This window comes from Erinaceus europaeus, chromosome 12 (genome assembly GCF_950295315.1).
Source record: "Erinaceus europaeus chromosome 12, mEriEur2.1, whole genome shotgun sequence".
Classification (NCBI taxonomy): domain Eukaryota; kingdom Metazoa; phylum Chordata; class Mammalia; order Eulipotyphla; family Erinaceidae; genus Erinaceus; species Erinaceus europaeus.
In genome coordinates, this window is record NC_080173.1 from 13373632 (window position 1) to 13391889 (window position 18258).

The window sequence follows — 18258 nt, forward strand, 5'->3', positions numbered from 1 at the left end:
TTTTTTTTCATCTTTATTTATTGGATAGAGACAGCTAGAAATTGAGAGGGAAACGGGTGATAGAGAAGGACAGAGACAGAGAAACACCTGCAGCCCTGCTTCACCACTCATGAAGCTTCCCCATGCAGGTGGGGACCAGGGGCTCGAACCTGGATCTTTGCGCACTGTAACATGTGCACCCAATCAGGTGTGCCACTACCTGGTCCCTCCTTGTTTTTTTTTTTAATTGTTGTTTTGATTATTATTGTTGTTATTGCGGTCATCGTTGTTAGACAGGACAGAGAGAAATTGAGAGAGGAGGGGAAGACAGAGAGGGGAGAGAAAGATAGACACCTGCTTCTCTGCCTATGAAGTGAGCTGCCCCCCGAAAGTGGGGAGCCGAGGGCTCAAACCAGGATTCTTATGCCAGTGCTTGTGCTTCGTGCCACGTGCTCTTAACCCCCTGCACTACCACCCGACCCCCAATACTTTTATTTATTTATTTAATTAATTACTACAGTATAGAGACAGAGAGAACTTGAGAAGGGAGGAGATAGAGAGGAAGAGAGACACCTGCAGCCCTGTTTCACCACTTGTGAAGCTTTCCCCCTACAGGTGGGGACCAGGGGCTTGAACCTGGGTCCTTGCACACTGTAATGTATATGCTTAACCAGGTACACCACTGCCTGGCCCCTGCCTCACATTCTTTCTCTGATTCAATTATCACATGAACACAAGGAGACTGTCCTGTTAGTTTTCACATTTTTGAAAAGAAGAAACCCAGAGGAAGGCTAACTATTTAGTTTGCCCAGTGCTGCAGAGTCAGTTACTGTTGGGGCTGGAGGTCAAGGGCTATGGGGGAAAGGCAGTCTGTCAGGGTGCACTCTGTCCCGATGGCTCACTTGTCTCTTCCTGGTGCCCTGAGCTTCCTTCCCCCTGTCACTAGCTGCTCTGCTGAATCAATCAGCCAGAAACACAGGTCAGATCTGTGACATGTCTGCCTACAGCTGGCAGCAAGCAGCCCACTGCCTGTCTTCTGAGGGTGTTTTCAGCCTGCAGGTAGGGGGTGGGGTGGGGGAAGTGGGCTGCTTGTTTGTGTCAACTCACTGACTGCTCAGTGACTGGCGGCTGCCTCCTTTGCCCCCAGCTGCTCTGCCATTTCTCTCTCTCCAATCCTGCCTGATCTTGAGCAGAGATAAAAGCAGATTTCCGGCTTCTGGTGCTGCCATCCAGGCACAGACCCTGCAGGCAGCTGCTCCCAACTGTCTGGAGGAAGCACTTCATCTCCCAAAGCCCCTACCCCCCACCTAATGCCTCTTGCCTTCCTGTCCAGCCTCACTGCCCATCCTGCTGTGCCCCAGTTGTGCTCCACATCTTTAGTGAGATGGGAGGGGTAAAGGGAACCCACTCTGGACTGAGGGGGAGGGGCCACCGCTATGAGCATGGGAATTCTGGGGAGCCTCTGGAAGTGAGTCTGTGTGTGTGTGTGTGTTGGAGGGCAGGGTGATGATGGGCCAGTGTCATACCAGGAAGCAGCTCTGTGTGGGAGCCATGCCAAAGTGGCCCATTTGACAGGGGCCCTGAGTTCATCACTGTCTATCTCTGCTCCTGTCGGCCTGTCTTGTTCCTGGGAGGCAGTGGCCTTGCTGGTGACAGCACTGTCTGGCTGAGGGACCCGAGCTGCCTTGTCTGCTCCCATCTTCACGTTTGTTTTCTCATCTGGCTGCTCCCTGTTCCTGTGGTCTTGGCCTTGCCCTGTTCTTGCCATTTCCAAGTTGCCTGTTTCCTTCCACTGGTCTGAGGAATTGTCAGGCCAAGGTCACCTCACTGTCTGGGGGCTGGCTCATAGCCCAGACATGTGTTCATGGAGTGACACCCCCTTTGCAGCACTGTGCTAAGAACCTGGGGGTACTCAGGAGGGGGGGGGGGCGGTGCAGCTCCTGCAGGGATAGCTCAGATGAAGGGGAAACGACAAGGGGCTGGTGGCCCTGGGGGGTGGGGGAGGAGGTGTGTGTCCAGACTCGGAGGCTGCCTGCCAGAGACCCTGGCAGCTGGGATGCCATGTGGGCTGGGAGGGAGGGGCTCTCTCCCCAGGAAGCAGATTGTGTTTACACCTTCCCCACACGCCTGGCCCACGCTCGCCTCTTATTCCTGGGGCTCTTCCACCCCTGGGCTCTGCACAGTCTGCACATTTGCAGCTCCTGCTGCAGCAAGGTGCCACCCTCGGTCTCCAGCTCCTCTGCAGACAGTGGCCCAGGACCCAGACGCCCTTCTTCAGCCCACTACCTCCTGACATGGGGAGGTGTGAAGCAGTGAGGAGGGACCCAGTGTCCCTGAGAGGCTGAGTTTCCTGGGAAAGAGTGGCTTGGAAGTGGGAGCAAGCAAGTTCAAGGGCTTGGCAGACAAACCATAATAGGAAGGGTTATGGGCAGTCAGGGAGATAGAGCTGAGGCAGAAAGCCTGTCACTCCACACCTGGGGTGCCATTAGGAAGTGATGGCAAAGGGCTAGGGAGACAGCACAGTGGTTATACAATTGACTTTTTTTTTTCTTCCAGGGTTATTATGGGGGCTCAGTGTCTGCACTATGAATAATCCACTGCTTCTGGAGGCCACTTTTTCCCCCCATTGTTGTTGTTGCTGCTGTTATTGTTGTTGGATAGGACAGAGAGAAATGGAGAGAGGAGGGGAAGACAGAGAGGGAGAGAGGAAGACAGACACATGCAGACCTGCTTCACCGCTTGTGAAGTGACCTTCCTGTGGATGAGGAGCTGGGGCCTCAAACTAGTCCTTGTGCTTCACACTATGTGCATATAACCCACTGCGCTACTGCCCGGCCCCTGAAAACAACTTAAAAAAAATTAAATATGTATTTATTTATTCCCTTTTGTTGCCTTTGTTGTCTTTATTGTTGTAGTTATTGCTGTCATCGTTGTTGGATAAGACAGGGAAATGGAGAAAGGAGGGAAAGACAGAGAGAGGGAGAGAAAGATAGACACCTACAGACCTGCTTCACTGCTTGTGAAGCGACTCCCCTGCAGGTGGGGAGCCAGGGGCTCGAACTGGGATCCTTATGCTGGTCCTTGCACTTTGCGCCACTTGTGCTTAACCCGCTGAACTACTGCTCAACTCCCGCAAACAACTTTTAATGCCTGAGGATCGAGGTCTTGGATTCAGTCTCCAGCACCACTGGTTAAGGTGGTGAGGGGGGTTGGGGGGTTGGGGAAGGAGAGAGGTGGCACAGCGCCTCTGATCTCAACTTTTGACACCACTGCCACCTGAGTGGCCTGGAGGATGACAGGTACTGAATGCCTCTGTGCCTTGGTTTCTTTATTTCATTTATTTTATTTATTTATTAACAAGAAAGATAGGAGGAGAGAGAAAAAGAACCAGATATCACTGTGGTACTTGTGCTGCCAGGGATTGAACTCAGGGCCTCATGCTTGAGAGTCCAAGGCTTTATCCACTGTGCCATCTCCCGAGCCACATGCCTTAAGTTTCTTTCTTTTTTCTTCTTACCAGAGCATTGATCAGCTCTGGCTTAGTTTACGGTGGTGTGGGGGACTGAACCTGGGACTTTGAAGCCTCAGGCATGTTAGTCTGTTTGCATAACCATTATGCTATCTACCCTCCGCCCTGCCTTACGTTTCTTCACGTGTCAACTGGAGATAGCAAGAAGACTTCTCTCTTGGAATTGATGTATGCTGGCACTCGAGTGAGTGGGGGTCTCACAGCAGAGGTAAGCCTTGTCACTGGCCCCTCGTGTTGACTCTAGTGACTAAAACCAGAAAAGGACCAGGAGACCATTTTAATCACATGATCTACTTTATTGTACAGAAGGCAGGGTTTAAGTAGCAGAAGGGAACAAAGGACATTTTTCACATGAGGCAATAGTGGTGGGCTTTGAAGGTCAGAACTTTCATGGCAAAAGTTCTTAGGAATGAAGAGAATTGATAGTGGTAAAGGGGAGTTCCGGAGTGATTAGTGGTAAGAGAGAAGCAGACAGAAAAGAGCCTTGAAGGCAGAGAGATAAAATAGAGCAGTTAAACCAAAGTGGAGGTGAAGGAAATAGAAAGAAAGGCCTTTTGGTCAAGGCAGAATGAAATATGTGTGATCAAAAGAAGGTGAACTATAGTGAACTCTAAGCAGGCAAACCATTTGGTTTGTAACAAGGAAATGAGTTAAGTGTCAGGGGGTGTAGATTCTTGTGATGCTTGGGAGACTGACAAGGGGAAACTGAGTCAGCAAAGCTTTTCTCTATGCTCAATCCATGAAAGGAAGAGACTGACAGCTGGGGTGTCTTTTCAGACCTCCATCTTTATAATGGGAGCTCCCCTATGCTCTTACCATGCTCTCACAATTATCCCTATAGATGTCAGAGTTAGACTGGACAATAGAGCTCTTCATGCACTTAGGAAACATTCAGTGTGTGGAGCTAGGATGGCGGTGAGCTCCTAGTCACTGGACAGTGAGTGCCGTCTAATTTGGAGGTTCGGAATAGCTAGGGTTCTTCATCTCAGTGTCTTGTGGGCCTTCCTGCCCTGCCCACCACATGCACACCAGCTGGTACTGGGCAATCCTTAAACAAATTGCGGGGGGAGGGCAGCATCCAGTAAGACTGGATGAGAGGGTACCAGTGAAGCCTGTGTGTGCCCACAACCCTGCCCCAACCGTCAGTGTGCTCTAAGCCTGACCACCTCCCCGCAAGGGGCTCTGCTTCCCCAGTGAATCACAGCTCGCAGACAGACAAGAGGTGGCTGCCCCTTGCTTATCTATCCATCCTCCCTCTGAATGCTAATCTCTCTCGGTGGAAGCCTGAGTGACAGGGAAAAGACTGCTGGGAGCTGCGGGGTGGCCAGGGCACTGGCCAGGGGCAGGGAGGTGCTGTCGCCTGCTACTTCTGTGGCTGAGGTTTGGGGCAGCTGCCAGTCTCTCCTGGAGCTTGGAGCCTGACCAGAGAGCTAATGCCATGGCGGGGGTGGGGTGGGGAACCAGGGGCAGCAGCCAGAGCTGCTGCTATATTCTGGACCAGCTCAGGGTACAGTACTGGCTATCCCCAACATACGGTTGTGTGCATGTAGGCAGGGCAGCCATGGCAGACAGAGGACAGAGGCCCAGTTCCAAGACATGGGAGCATGGCACCTGATCCCATGGCACAAGCGTAGGACACCTCCCGGATCTCGGGGGACCCTGACCGTTAGGAAGCAGCTCTAGACCTGGAGCTCAAGGAAAGGCACTGTTTCTCTACGAGTCTATAAAGGAGGAAGATGGCCAAGTGGCTGCCACTGGAGTTTGTGTTAATGTAATGATGATGCTGATACTACTATTAATAATGGCTTATGTCTCAAGCACTTGTGTGCTAGGCACCTTGCCAAAGTGCTTTATTTGTGAGCATTGTCTCATTTATAAGGCAGGAGCGGTTATTGACCTCATTTACTAGAAGGAAAGTCAAGTTCACAGAGCTGCTCAAGGTCATTCACGGCTGGTGGTGAAGCCAGGATCTGCGCCTGGGCAGGGGGACGCTGAGGCTTGAGAGGCTGCTAGGAGGGAGGGCCTGAGTCTGGAGCCCACGGGACCTGTGTCCTGGGGTACAGGGACTGGCTGACAATGCTTTCACAGATGGCTTCACCAGGCTTCCCCACTGCTGTCTCCTTGGGAACTTGTCACTGCCAGACTAACTGGTGCTGGCCTGGCAGCTGGAGGAGTGAGAGCTGCCTTCTTAGGATCTGCCACTCCCCTCAGGGAGGGGATGGTGGCCACTGGCAGGGAGGACAGACAGCAAGGTCATCGCTCACAGCCATGGGATAGAGCCCTGGGGAGTGTAGAGGTAAGGAGTGGCAGCTGGCTGGAGTGGGGAGCTTGAGGAGGAAGGGTGTGTGTGTGTGTGTTTGTGTGTGTTGTATGGGGTCCAAGGAGATGGCTTCAAGAGATGCACTGATTTCAGCTATTAGGTTGTTAGAAAAGTCATGGTTTATCATTATTTTTAACATTTTTTATGCAAAAAAAAAGTGTTCTGACTTTTCCAACTATCCAACAGAAACAAGCCCTTGTACTGATAATAACTATAGACCCTCTCTGTGGAATACATGTGCCCTAGTGGGAACAGAGACTAGAGAGTGGCTAAGAAAGAACAGAAGATTTACTGCACAGTAGGAATGGTCCTGAGTGAAAACACACACACATACACACCACACACACACACACCACACACACACCACACACACACCACACACACACACACACACACACACACACCACACACACACACACCACACCCACACCACACACACACCCACACCACACACACACACCACACACACACACCGCACACACACCACACACACCACACACACACACCACACACACCACACACACACACACCACACACACACACACCACACACACACACACACCACACACACACACCACACACACCACACACACACACCACACACACACCACACACACACACACACACCACACACACACACACCACACACACACACACCATACACACACCACACACACACACCGCACACACACCACACACACACACCACACACACACACCACACACACCACACACACACCACACACACACACACCACACACACACACACACCACACACACACACCACACACACACCACACACACACCACACACATACACACACCACACACACACACACCACACACACACACCACACACACACACACACCACACACACACACACCACACACACACACCATACACACACCACACACACACACACACCACACACACACCACACACACACACCGCACACACACCACACACACCACACACACACACCACACACACACCACACACACCACACACACACACCACACACACACACACACACCACACACACACCACACACACACACCACACACACCACACACACACACCACACACACCACACACACACCACACACACACCACACACACACACCACACACATACACACACCACACACACACACACCACACACACACACACCACACACACACACCACACACACACACACCACACACACACACACACCACACACACACACACCACACACACACACATACACACAGAGTCATAAGCCAAAGTCAGCTCATATAAATGCTGATTCACTCACTTGGTTGCTTATTTAAAAGTCTGCCTTGGGAGCCATAATGCACAGTATCCGGCCCCTGTGTGAGGCTTGGAGAGTGACAGTCATGAAAGCAGCAGAAAGATCCCCATCCGGGAGACTCAGTCCTTCTACTGCCTGGCCACATGACTTGTCCTCCCTTGAACCTCACTTTACTCATTTAGGTCCTATGTCCCCCTGTTAAGCCAGTTCTCAGCTCAGTTTCCCTGTTTATTAGGCCTGTGTCAAACCCAAGAAGTGGTGCTGAGGGTGTTAAGGACTAAGGAGCATCCTTGGGAAAGGAACATTCTAGTAAAATGAAGAGGATGGACCAGAAGACCTCTGGATTGGATTTTGCCAACCAGAAGACATAGGGCTGTGTCCCTGGAGGTGCTGACCAAGACCAACATTGGTAGAGTGCCTGTGTGTGGGTTTCTGTGAATACAGAAATGAATTGACTTCCTGCCACAGTCAAGCAGAAAATGGGGAAAAAAAAAGGAAACAGACAGCTGACCATGGGCAGCACAAAGGACAGCAACCTCATGCCTGCTTTGATGGCATCTGCTGACAGTTCCCTGCCTGTGGCAAAGGGAAACTAAGTCAGCCACAGTGGGCTCCCTAAGATGACAACACAAGGTCCGTGTGCAAAGACCAGTGGGACCCTAAACCAGATACAACAAAGGTGACTCCATGGAGAAGGGAAAACCCTTTCAATAGAAATAAATAATAGTCATCACAAAATGAAGAACAGATACATTCAACTTCCCTAAACTTAAGACTGGGAGAAAGTCTTTGTCAAGCAAGTGTCACACAAAAGACTTGCATCCAGATAAAGGACTTTCACAACTCAATAGTCAAGAGGCTATTTACTTAAAAGATGGAAAAGTGTGGTCCGGGAGGTGGCCCAGTGAATAAAGCATCGGACTCTCAAGCATGAGGTCCTGAGTTCAATCCCTGGCAGCACATGTACCAGAGTGATGTCTGGCTCTTTCTTTCTCTGTTTCTTGTTAATAAATAAGTAAATCTTAGGGGAAAAAAAAGATGGAAAAGTGATGCAGCCTCTGAGGTGGAACAGTGGAGAAAGCATTGGACTCCTTTTTTTTTTAATTTTTAAAATATTTATTTATTTATTTACTTATTCCCTTTTGTTTCCCTTGTTATTTTATTGCTGTTGTTATTGATGTCATCATTGTTGGATAGAACAGAGAGAAATGGAGAGAGGAGGGAAAGACAGAGAGGGGGAGAGAAACCTAGACACCTGCAGACCTGCTTCACCGCAGGTGGGGAGCCAGGGGGCTCGAATTGGGATCCTTACGCTGGTTCTTGTGCTTTGCACCACCTGCACTTAACCCGCTGCGCTACCGCCTGACTTCCAGCATTGGACTCTTAAGCCTGACATTCTGAGTTTGAGCACCAGTGTTGAATGTGTCAGAGTGATGCTCTGGCTCCATCTCTCTCTCTCTCTGTCTTAAATATAAACCAATCTTAAAAAGGGTGGGGGTCCCTACTAGGGAAAGAGAGAGGCAGACTGGGAGTATGGACTGACCAGTCAACGCCCATGTTCAGCGGGGAGGCAATTACAGAAGCCAGACCTTCCACCTTCTGCAACCCACAATGACCCTGGGTCCATGCTCCCAGAGGGATGGAGAATGGGAAAGCTATCAGGGGAGGGGGTGGGATATGGAGATTGGGTGGTGGGAATTGTGTGGAGTTGTACCCCTCCTACCCTATGGCTTTTTAAATTAACCCTTTCTTAAATAAAAGAGAAAAAAAAGGTGGGGGTGGGGGACTTTGTCACTTTACAAGAAAGTATATGTATGGCCAGCGCAGAAACATGCTCACCATCATACATCATCAGAAATACCAGTAATACCACAATGAGACAGATACTCCCAGACACCCATCAGAATGATTCAAATAAAATCAACTGGGACCGGGAGGTAGCGCACCAGGTTAAGCACACATAATGTGGAGTGCAAGGACTGGAGCAAGGATCCCGGTTCAAGCCCCTGCCTCCCCACCTGCAGAGGGGTCACTTTGGAAGAGATGAAGCAGGTCTGCAGGTGTCTTTCTCTTCCCCTCTCTGTCTCCTCCTCCTCTCTCAACTTTACTCTTTCCTATCCAACAACAGCGGCAACACCGACAACAATAATAGCAAGAACAATAGAAAAAAGGTGGCTGCCAGAACAGTAGTTTTGTAGTACAGTCACCAAGCCCCAGCAATAACCCTGGAGGTAATAATAATAATAATAATAATAATAATAATAATAATAATAATAATGTTAACTATCCATGGTAGGTGCTGGCGAGGCTGTGAGAGGGCGTGGAGTAGCGAGGACTCTGAAGAGCTTTGCTCTGACAGTGGTAGAGTTCTAGTCACTTGGGAAACCAGCTGGGTAGTTTCTTATGAAGTTATCTGAGAGGAATGAAAACTGTGTCCAGCAAGAGAGAGAGGAGTTATACAATAATGTTCACAACAGCTTTATAAATAAAATTCCAAACTGAAACCACCAAATATCAATCAAGATATGAAGAGATAAACAAACTATGATATATTCATAACATGGACTAACATTTAGCAGATGAACAACTGACTAGTTCCAGCACTCATCAGATGCAAAGAAGTACCTGCTGCATGATTCCACTTACATTAAATTCTCCAGTAGGCAATAGTCATCTAGAGTGGCAGTCAGAAAGCTGATTGGCTAGGGGCTGGGCGGTAGCGCAGCAGGTTAAGCGCACATGGGGCAAAGCACAAGGACAGGTGTAAGGATGCTGGTTCAAGCCTCACCCCCCCCCCCCGCCCCAGCTGCAGGGGAGTCGCTTCACAAGTGGTGAAGCAGGTCTGCAGGTGTCTGTCTTTCTCTCCCCCTCTGTCTTCCTTTCCTCTCTTGATTTCTCTCTGTCCTATCCAACAACAGCAATAATAATAAGAACATCAGGGGGTCAGGTGATAGCACAACAGGGGGTCAGGTGATAGCACGGTGGATTAAGCACATGTGGCACGAAGCACAAGGACCAGCATAAAGATCCCGGTTCGAGCCCCCTGGCTCCCCACCTGCAGGGGAGTCGCTTCACAGGCGGTGAAGCAGGTCTGCAGGTGTCTATCTTTCTCTCCCCCTCTGTCTTCTCTCTCCATTTCTCTCTGTCCTATTCAACAATGATGACATCAATAACAGTAACAATAACAAAAACAACAAAGGCAACAAAAGAGGGGGAAGCAAATTAAAAAATAAATAAAAAGAATAACAGGAAGTCGATAGCACAGTGCGTTAAGCACAGGTGGTGCAAAGCGCAAGGACTGATGTAAGGATCCTGGTTCGAGCCCCCAGCTCCCCACCTGCAGGGGAGTTGCTTTACAAGTGGTGAAGCAGGTTTGCAGGTGTCTATCTTTCTCTCCCTGTCTTCCCTTCTTATCTCCATTTCTCTCTTTCCTATCCAAAATGATGACATCAATAACAACAATAATAACTACAACAATAAAACAATAATGGCAACAAAAGGGAATAAATAAATACATATTTAAAAAAAGAACAACAATAAGGGCAACAAAAATGAAAAAAAAAAAAGGCCTCCAGGAGCAGTGGATTCCTAGTGCAGACATGGAGCCCCAGTGATAACCCTGGAGGCAAAAAAGAAAAAGAAAAGAAAAGAAAGAAAGCTGACTGGCAGTTGCCTGGGGCCAGAGCTGGATACAGAGACTGACTAAGAGGAAATGAAGGGGCTGGGGAAAGGCTTAACTGGTGGAGTCCAAGACTCGAGGTTCCCGGTTGAGATGCCAGTGATGCACAAACTGGAGTGGTACCCTGGTTTCTCTTTCTGTGTCCCACGTGAAGCTTTTTCTTTCTTTCTTTTTTTTATGAGAAAGACAGAAGGAGAAAGAAAGAACCAGACATCACTCTGGCGCATGTGCTGCCAGGGATCAAACTCGGGACCTCATGCTTGAGAGTCCAAAGCTTTATCACCGCGCCCGTGTGAAGCTTTTTCTCTCATTTAAAAAAGGGTATAGAGGTACTCTGTGATGAAAAGGTTGTAAACCTTGGAATTGTACTAGGAGTTGGGTGTTATCATTTATTGAACAATTGAACTGCCCATTTCCAATCAATGAATGAATTTTATTGTGTGTGAATTATACCAACTAAATCTCATTAAAGATGACTTTTTTTGTTTTTAGTTCTTCTGTCTTATTTTTATTTTATTGGCTAGAAACAAAGAAGTCCAAAGGGAAAGGGGAGATAGAGAGAGAGAAAGAGAGAGAGAGACCTGCAGCATGGCTTCATCACTTGTGCTTTGTGAAGACCAGGGACTTGAACCTGGGTGCTTGTGCATAGTAACAGGTGTGCTCAGCCAGGTGCACCACCTCCCAGCCCCCGCCCCCGTGCTCATGCATGGTAACATGTGTGCTCAACCAGGTGTACCACCGTCTGGGCCCTCAATAAAGATGACTTAAAAAGTGTGGGGGGGGAAAGGGTCAGGTGGTGGTGCGCTCTGTTGAATGCATGTTACAGCAAGGACCCACGTTCAAGTTCCCAGTCCCCACTTGCAGGGGGAAGCTTTACAAGTGGTGAAGCAGGGCTGCAGGTGCCTCTCTTCCTCTCTATTTTCCCCTCCCCTCTCAACTTCTGGCTGTCTCTATCCAATAAATAAACATAATACCAAAAAAAAAAAAAAATCAGTGAATATCTCACCAGATAGTGAACCATGTGTTCGACCCAGGTTCAAGCCAAGGACCCTGTGCACTGAAACAAGCTTCAGTGCTGTGGTCTTTTTCTGCATCCATCCATCTATCTATCTATCTATCTACCTATCTATCTATCTATCTATCTTTTTTTTAAGTGGAAAACAACAAGAATGAAGACTTGATCCTTGTCTTGCTCATAGTCTAGTGGAAAAGGCAAGCAGGAAAACAAATCCTCACGAAACAATGAAAATGAAAAGACGTGTGTTCAAGTAACAAGAGTTCTGTTCACAGAATACTTCTGTTGTGCCAGACAGACAGAAGGCGCTTTCCATGTCGTCTTCAGATAGTCCCAGGGCTTAGGTGACCCCTCTACTCAGTGTACAGAGAAGCAAATGAGACATCCACACCAGTGAGGCCATTCATCTGTGCAAGGTCACTCAGCTGGAGTCAGCAGAGTGTCTGCAGACCTGGTGCCATTGGGAAGGCTTGGGGACTGTCTCAGCACCTCAGTCACACCCCACAGAGGAAGAACTAGAGTTTGAGTTAGACCTGTTGTGCAAGGAGCAGATGAGGGAAAGGAGGTCTTGAGGCAAAGGGAACGAGCAGCACAAGCAAAAGTTGTGCAACACTTGGGAGCAGGCAGGGGTTTCTGGGAACAGACAGACGTGTCCAGAAAGGAGCAGAAGAGACCAGTGGAATATTACACATTATTCAAGTCCACTTGTTTTTAAAAACTCCATTAAGTAATAATTTTACGAGAGGCAACAGCTCTGCAGAGCAGCCAGTGAAATGTGTGTTATTGGTAAACACAGGAAATGACCCACGGCAACGCCAAGGTCATCTGCTCTTGATAAATAGAGACACACTGTTACACTTCTCCAGAACGTTTAAGCTCTGTTCAGTGACCCCAGACTTCAGTACAAAAGGTTTGTGGCACCTTTCTACAGCACTCACAAGTCACATGAGGAAGTCTTCCCTGCTTTTATGATGGGCTTTCTAGCTGGGTGAATTCGTTTGACTTGAGTTAAGGAAAAATAAAAGTTCAACTCACAGCCAACTTTGGTTGCAACCTTAGGTTTTAAAGCAGGATTGTCTGAGATCTGATCTTAATCTCTTACTTACTATTAACTTTCTCCTTTCTGCATTTTAAAAAAAGATTTTAATTTATTTATTAATGAGAAAGATGGGAGAGAAAGAACCAGACATCACTCTGGCACAGGTGCTGCTAGGGATCGAACTCAGGACCTCATGCTTGAGAGTCCAAAGCTTTATCACTGCACCACCTCCTGGACCACTCCTTGCTGCATTTTTTCCCTTTATTGGGGGGCTGGTGGGGGTGGTGGGAATAATGGCTTACAGTCGACAGTAAAATATAGTAGTTGTGTGGTCCAGGAGGTGGTGCAGTGGTAAAGCTTTGGACTCTCAAGCATGAGGTCCTGAGTTCGATCCCCAGCAGCACATGTACCAGAGTGATGTCTGGTTCTTTCTCTCTCCTCCTATCTTTCTCATAAATAAATAAAATCTTTAATATATATATATATATATATATATATTAGTTGGTACATGTGTAACATTCCTCAGTTTTCCACATCACACTCTAAGCCCCCTCCTTTCTGCACTAAAAAAAATTATTGGGGGATTAATAGTTTACAGTAAGCAGTAAATACAATTGTTGGTCCATGTGTAAAAGTTCTGTTTTCTACAAAACATTCTGACCCCCTAACCCCTTCGCCTAGGTCTCTTCCACCATCATGTATCAGGACCCGTAAGCTCCCAGAGTCCTTTACTTTGGTGTAATACACCATCCTTTGTGCATCTTGACTTTTTGACACAACATAGCGTAATGACAGCAGGGCTGTAGTGAGAGCCCAGCAAAGCAGCACAAGAATGGCTGAGCCTTGTCAAGTTTTACACAGTGAAGAGGCTGTTTTTGTTTGGCTAGCAGATCTCAGTGATGTGCTCTAAAAACAAAATGTGCTTAGAACCTAGTCCTGCCAAAGTCAACATTCATTAGCTGTTTTTTTTTTTTTTTCTTCTTCATCTTCTTCTTCTTCCCTGAAAGGTAGTTTGCACATGTCAGTTCATTTTCTGACTGATTCGCTATGACCCATTCTTCCAGGGAACTATTATTTCAAAAAAGATCTGGGAAATGTTAATCATATCCCTTAAGATGATTTTGACTTGTCACAGAACACTGAACTTTAAATGACTGAAACAGTAAGGAGATCTTTTTTCAGCACACAAATGTTTATAGCAGCCTTATTCACAATAGTCAAAGGTGGTGACAGTCCAAATGCTCATCCACAGATGAGTGCATGAACACTACGGGCAGACCACACAGTGGGATATTTCTTACTCATCCATAAGTAAGGAGATTGTTTTAAATCCAACCTTCTCTTTCACTGAAATGCTTCCCACATCAGGAAATGTTAGAATGTAAAGATATTTGGCTCTGGATCACAACAAAAGGTCTGCGAGCAGAGGTTTCTGGGCCGACTGTCCCAGCAATTCTGGAGCCTCCTCAGGGCCTCTGCCCTGCCATCCCTGCATCACAGTCCTTCAGCAAACCCGGTGGCCAGGGCCGCAGCAGTCTCACCCATCACTTCTTCACCAAGTCCCCAGCCCCAAGGAGAGGCTGCTATTTTCCCAATTTTCTAACTTTCCCACACTTGCCAGAACTGCAACGTAGATCTTTTTCTAAAACACTTCCTGGCAAAGGGAATAGATCTATCAGATGGGTTGGTGCAGACTAATGGGGAAAGCAGGATTCGCCCTCCGGGGGTTGGGGAGGGGCTTGCCTCCCCTGAAGCACAGAGCTGCCCAATATGGCTTAGTTCTGTGGGGAAGATGGAGAAGGAACAGCTGCCGGACTGACAGTTCACAGTGCCTGCCCAGCTGAAGAATGTCCTGTGACATCATTGCTGCCACTGCTCCCGAGGCCAGCAACAAGCTGTTTGTGATACCTCTGCTCTCCTTTACTGAAGAGCTCTTCCAGGTGAAGAAATGCACCTAGGGCTGGGGAGGTGGCTCAGCTGCAGACCTCATACCTTGCCTGTGTGAGGCCCTGGGTTTGACCCCGGTGCCACAGCTGACATACCACCTGCCCCCCAGTGTACTAGAGGGGCCATTCTTCACAATCTGAGAAGGCCCATGGGGCCACAGGTCACAGTGCAGCGCTCACACCTCCCATGGCATTTAGTGGAACAGTAGCAGGCTGTACCTGTTCCCAGTCAGGGCAGACAGAGGTGTCACGGACTGCTGAGCAGAGTGACTTAAGAGGCCAGGGCAAAATACAACCAGAGGCTCTGTGGCTGAGCACGTGTGTGAGGTAAACTGCTTGGGCAATCCAGAAATAACCAGGAAAGACTTTAAAGAATGCAGCCAGATTCCTGAATGAGCAGGCAAGGGCTCCAGGGCTCCGGGCTACCGAGACTGAAACTATTAATGTTACTCTGGCTTCATTGTCATTCACTGCTGGTGAGGTCTGGGGTAGGTGAGTCGGATATACAACAGAATGACTGACTGTACAGCCACTTGAAGACTGGTAGATCTTTGCTAATTGACAGGCAGAGGCTCACACAGGCTAGTGATAATTGGTGGCGAAGACTGCAAGTGCTCAGGGCAGGAGCCTCCTATGCCATCCAGGACCTGAGGCTCTGAGGCCAACTGGGGACTTGACTTAGCTGGCTTGCTGTGAGCAGGGAGTCAGGCTTGAGTGCCACTCATTTTCTTTCATTAAGATTTATTAATAAATCGAGAGAGAGAGAGAGAGAGAGAGAAAGGGATTAGAGCGCCTCTCTGACCTCAGGTTTTTGCAAAGCTTGTGCGTTAGTGACTGAGTCACCTGCCCAGCTGCCTCTTCACTTCCAGGATTTAAGATGGTGTCAGAAACCTGCCACAACAAATAGAGACTGGCCTCTGGAGTACCGAAGTTCATTTCTTATTCATTCATTCCTTTATTCATTTTAGTTTTTGTTTCTGGTTTTGGTTGTATTCCCAGGACTGGGTTTCACAGATGTGAGATTTCATTACTCCAGGCCACTTTTTCATTCAAACAGAAACACAGATTTGGGGGCTGGGGAAACAGCATAATGGCTCTACAAAAGATTTTCACACCTGAGGCTCTGAGGTCCCAGGTTCAATCCCCAGCACCACCACAAGCCAGAGCTGAGCAGTGAACTGATCTTTTACTGTGTCTTTTCTCTTTGTATTTCTCTCATTAAAATAAATTTTTAAAAGATTGTCTTAAAAAAAAAGAAAAGAAAAACATTGGCGTATTGCACCAAAGTAAAACACTCTGGGGTGGGGGGAGAATACAGGTCCAAAAAGGATGACAGAGGACCTAGTGGGGGTTGTATTGTTATATGGAAAACTGGGTAATTTTATGCATGTACAAACTATTGTATTTACTGTTGAATGTAAAACATTAATTCCCTAATAAATTAAAAAGATAAATAAAATTAAAAAAGAAAAACGGGGCCAAGAGGTGAGGCACCTGGTTGAGCACACATATTACAATACACAATGAATGACACAGGGACCTGGGTTCAAATCCCCCATCCGCCCCCACCCCGTCCCCATCTGCAGGGGGAAAGCTTCATGAGCAGTGAAACAAGGCTGCGGGTTGGTCTCTCTCTCTCTCTTCCTCCCTTCTCCTTCTCGACTTCTATCTTTGTCCAATACATAATAAATGAACAAAATATTTTTTTCCTTTTTTTTTTTTTTCCACCAGAGCATTGCTCAGCCCTCGTTTATGGTGGTGCAGGAGACTGAACCTGGGACTTTGGAGCCTCAGGCATGAGAGTCTTTTTGCATAACCATTATGCTATCTACCATGCCCAACAAAATATTTTTTGAAGATACAAAGGGAAAGACACCACAGCACCAGTGCTTCCCCCATGGCCATACACTTCCCATGTTATTCTGGGGCTTGAACTTGGGTCTCACTCATAGCAAGGTGTGCACCCTAGGCCTGGTGAGCTATCTCTCTGGCCCTTTTTTCTTTTAAAAAGATTAATCTGTTTACTATGAGATGAAGAGGATGAGAGAGACAGGAGAGAGGGGCCCAAAACACTGCTCAGCTCTGGCATAATTTGGTACCAGGGATTGAAGCTGTGACTTCAAGGGCCTCAGGCATCAATCGGGTGCTTTGACAAGCTAAGCCATCTTCCTGACTCACCCCTGCCTCCCTTCCTTGCTTCCTTCCTATTTGGGATCCAGGCGAGGCCCACTATAGCGCAGGCCCTCACAGATCGCACAGATCAGCTCCTGTGGACTCTCCTCATTTTCCCTGCATGAAATGGCTCCGTCCATTCCCTGCCCTTCAACCTCAGCTCGGTTTCAGTCTGAGCCACTTCTGCAAGCACAAAACCCCCTACCACCTCCTCTTCTCCCAAGCCCAAAGCTCATAGACATGCAGATATGGTCCATATCTCTATCTTCATGGTGCTGTTTAACTCAGTAGGTAACAGCCCAGACTTCACCACCCAGGATCAGGATCAAACCTGGACTCCACCAGAGACTAGTGTGAACTTGGGCAAGTTACCCAATCTTTCCCCAATCTTTCAATATGCATTTCCTCATCTGTAAATGTTTGTGTATTTCACAATGTAGTGGTGAGGATGCACTGACTTGATACAGTGTTGGGTCGACAACATAGTGGTTATGCAAAAAGACTTTCATACTTGAGGCACCAAAGTTCCCACGTCCTATTCCCAGCACCACCATAAACCAGAGCTGAGCAGTGCTCTAATATAGAGAAAAGAAAGAGGGTGGAGTAGATAGTATCCTGGTTATGCAAAGAGACTCTCCTGCCTGAGGCTCCAAAGTCCCAGGTTCAATCCCCTGCACCACTCATAAACTGAAGCTGCAGCAGGCCACTTCCCTGCACATTTTATCAACAGCTTTTGGCAATTTCCACACTTAGAATTCCCTCTACAAGTCTTCAATGAAAGGAATTTAGTTCTCAGGGAGAGATCCTGTCCTCTGTATTTCACGAAATAATTTGTCTTGAAGGGTAGGACAGAGAAGCCAAAGGGCTATGATTTCACAAGATGGAAGTTATTGCTAAGTGAGTTAATTATTATTTGTGGAGTATTTACTGTGAGCAGCGGCAGCAGAAAACCGACCAGGCACTGTGAGGAAATGAAAAAGAAATGAAAGAACAGAGGCATCTCCTGCCTTGAAGAACTTATAATCAAATGAAGGAAACATTAAAATAAGTGTCTGCAACACATTGCCAGGATACAGAATAATATAATCTGAGCTAAATGCCCCTTGAGATCATTGCTATGGGGCTGATAAGCACCAAGAGAGGATAATGCAGAAAGGGTTTTGTGAGGTTGGAGAGATAGCATACTGGTTATGTAAAAAATTTCCATGCCTGAGGCTGTAAAGTCCCAGGTTCAACCCCCAGTGTCACCCACCATAAGCCAAGAGGAGGGCAGGAAGGGACAAAGT

General features: G+C 47.8%; 1 long non-coding RNA gene across 1 annotated transcript; it reads left to right on the plus strand.

Annotated features, from left to right (window-relative positions):
- LOC132541845 (uncharacterized) lies at positions 1–8020 on the plus strand. The gene is made up of 2 exons (XR_009552936.1): positions 1–1038; positions 7357–8020. It is a non-coding gene; the product is annotated as an uncharacterized LOC132541845 (long non-coding RNA).
- Positions 8021–18258: the final 10238 nt, after the last annotated feature.